The sequence below is a fragment of the Melanerpes formicivorus genome, unplaced genomic scaffold (assembly GCF_026170545.1).
Source record: "Melanerpes formicivorus ecotype bairdi unplaced genomic scaffold, bMelFor1.0.p_v2 SCAF_2604, whole genome shotgun sequence".
Taxonomy (NCBI): domain Eukaryota; kingdom Metazoa; phylum Chordata; class Aves; order Piciformes; family Picidae; genus Melanerpes; species Melanerpes formicivorus.
This window is the reverse complement of record NW_027144955.1, coordinates 1-3,402: the sequence shown is the minus strand read 5'-3', so window position 1 is coordinate 3,402 and position 3,402 is coordinate 1.

Here is a 3,402-nt window from a genome sequence, read left to right as displayed (position 1 = left end):
AGTCTGGATGGTACTAAAATCCCTCAGCACCTGAGGGCAAATCAAAATAATGTAATGATCATAGTATCTTCACTTGCACTGGAAGCATTTGTTGCCTAAAACTTAAAAAAAAAAAACCACCCCAAAACATTTAGGAGAGGAAGTTACCTGCTTCCTTACTGAAGCACTGTGTGTGCCAAGTACAAGGACAGACTGATTCTAGGAAACCTTGCTCCCACCACTAGCCCCAGCACTGTGGGCATGTTCATTTGTTCTAGGGATTATTTGAGATATTTGACTTTCAGGACTCTGTAACAAACATCTCTCTCTTCCTGCAGCACAGAGGAGGCGAGGTTCTGCTGATAACTCCACTATCCAAACTGATTTCTGCAGAGTTGTTTTTCCTATCCCTCCTCAGTGTTTGGGTTGTTAACTTGCAGAGTAACTTTCAAGTTTTAAATATTAATATGAGGGATAAGAAAGTTGGCATTTGAATCTTTTGTTTAGATAAACATCATCTGGGTTATTTGTTTAGTGAAGATAACTGTAAACCCAGAAGGCTGTGGGTATTATAGGTCCTGTGTTAAGTAAGCACAGTTATCAGAACATAAAATTCTCTAATTACAAGTGCAAATATTACACAAGAAGGACACCAGACACAATCCATCCAGAAGAAATTATCTTCCCTAAATACAGCAAATAGCCCTTGGTTCTCCTACAAACCAGAGAACTGCATAGAGAAAAAAAGACAAGATACCTTTGGAAAAAGTATTGAGTGCAAAAGCCATGCTGGGCTTTTCAGCCCTCAAGAAGGCAGCTGAAACTCCACAATTTTGTGGGGTTTCTTCATGACCAGGAAGGTGGGTGAGCAGCTCAGGATGATGCCACGTTAATATCAATTTACACTTGAACTCAACAATGCTAGACAACACAGACTCCTGCTGCCAGGCTCAAGTCATGAGGCACCTTCCTGCTCCTGGAGCAGCGGCACAAAGGCTGATTAGCTGCTTGGACAACAGAGTTCAACTGCATGATCAGCAATGTGGCAGCACTTTAAGATTCAACAGTTTCAAAGTTGAATCGTTAGTACCAGAAGTGGTATTGTGTTAGTCACTTTAACACTCTCATACTGGCTGGAATGACTGTAAAGGGCATCACCTAAAATTAACACCGATCAATAAAAATTGGAGGGAAGTAGGGCAGAGGGGACCATCAAAGTGATGCCCAACATTGCTGGATCAGCACTTCTGAGGACTGAAGAGGTCCACCTCCTCCATTACACTTTATGGTTTCATCTATGGTATTTGTCCGGTTTTGTAGTCTGCTCTAGATCTTTCAGGCAGAAGTTGAGAGGCACTTCCAGCTCATGAAATGCTGTTTTGGTTGGTAGCTTTGTGCAGTATTAAATAACAAATAAACAAGAACTATAAAATAAAGTGCTGCCAGTACCACGACCTCGATAACATTTTCCACTCCATGGCTGCGAGTACCAATTTTTCACTTGCAACAGAACATCTGTAGGAGGAAATGTATTACTGTGCACCACAGTGAATTTCTTCTGAAGTAGCAAGACCATCCAAACTCCAACAAAAACATGCTTAAACAATTTCTTAACACAGGGCTTACATTCTTTCACTCATGCTGTTAAACTTTAATTTATACAGCTTCTCTTGGTCTGCATTCCTCATCAGGAACACAAGTTTTGAAAGGCTGTAGACAGATTCACATTAGCAAAGGATTCCAGGTGTAATCTTACCAGCAATTTAAAGGGATGATGTCTTCACCACTCACCAAATTTCATCAAGTATTCCTCAAAGGGCTAATACAAATGTTTATGTGCCAAGGTCCTGCAATCTGACTGATTAACTGATGTTCTTAAGTTTTCCAAGATCCCTGTGTCTATCCTTCATATGACTTTATTTTCTGCAAAGCCACTACCAGGAGAATTCGGGGACTGTGAAATCCTGCATCCTTTGGAAGCCACGGCAAAACTCGCTCTAAATCCCTTCAGACCAGAGTCTTTTGTCAGCACTTGTGTTTTATAGTTCCTGTGTGTCTCACACAGCTCCTAGCACACCTCACCACCAGAAAGCGATGCTGTTTAATGCCATTGCATGCTGCGTCAGACTTGCAAAAGAATCGACGTGCTTTTTAAGGTCCACTTCGTCTAACTAGGCTAGTAGAGTTTCTTAGGGGGCTGAAAGGCTTAGAGTTCTACAACACGTACCCGGGCCGCATACTCCTCAAACCCCAGCCGGGTCGGAAGGATGCTTGGACGTCCCGAAGGGGCCTCTGCAGGCACCGCGCTGCTCCGCAGGCCCGGACAATCCCCGCCCCACGCGTCCTCACGGCCCGGAGGGAGCTCCTGATAACACCGCTGGTCCCCTCACAGCAGCTGCCGCTGCTCGGCGGCCCGGCACCGGACACCCACGCCGGCGGCCCGACTTGGCTTGGCTTGGCTTGGCTTAGTTTAGATTAGTTTGGCTTGGCTTAGTTTAGCTTAGCTTGGCTTGGCCCGGCCCTCAGCGAGGCGGCGGGCCGCGGTGGTTGCGAAGCAACTGAGCAACCCGGCTGGGCAGCACCACTGCCGGCTGCGAGGGGGGGTTGGTACTGGGGCGACTCGCGGCGCTCGGGCGCGGCCCCGCGGGGCGGTGCGGCGAGCACCGGACGGATGCAGGTTAGCCGCCTCTGACGGCAGGAGGACACAACCCGAGCTAACCGCCCATTGCTTTTCCCCGATTAGCGTCGTTTGCAGGATCAACAGTGTGGCCGCACATGCGGCAGAGCTGCATTCTGTTTAAAAACACTCTTCGGGACGCGGTTCAATGGCCGTGGTGGTCTTAAGTTGACGGTTGGAGTCGATGATCTTAGACGTCTTTTCCAACCAAAACAATACTATGATTCTGTTATAAATGGTTTTATTGTAGCTTTTCAGTACTTAAAGGGGGGCTATAAGAAATACAGGGACAGTATTTTTAGCAGGACCTGTTGCAACAGGACAAAGGATAATGCTTTTAAACTAAATGAGGCTACATTTAGATGAGCAGTAAGGACTTTTTATTTTTTCTGTTATGAGGGTTTTGAAACACTCACACAGGGTGCCCCAGAGAGGTGGGAGATTCCTCATCCCTGGCCACATTCCAGGTCAGGCTGGAGAGGGCTCTGAGCAACCAGAGCTGGTTGAAGATGTCCCAGCTTAGCAGCTGTACTAGGTGTGTTGGGGACAGATGACCTTTAAGATCCTTTCCAACCCAAAGCATTCTGTGATTCTATAAGGATCAAATAAAGGTTCTTCTCTGAGGTGAGGTGATGACATGAACCCATGCAGGTTCATGCATTGGGGCCTGCATTGGCTCTTCAAGAGGAGATTGGGACGTGGCACTTGGTGCCATGGTCTAGTCATGAGGTCTGTGGTGACAGTTG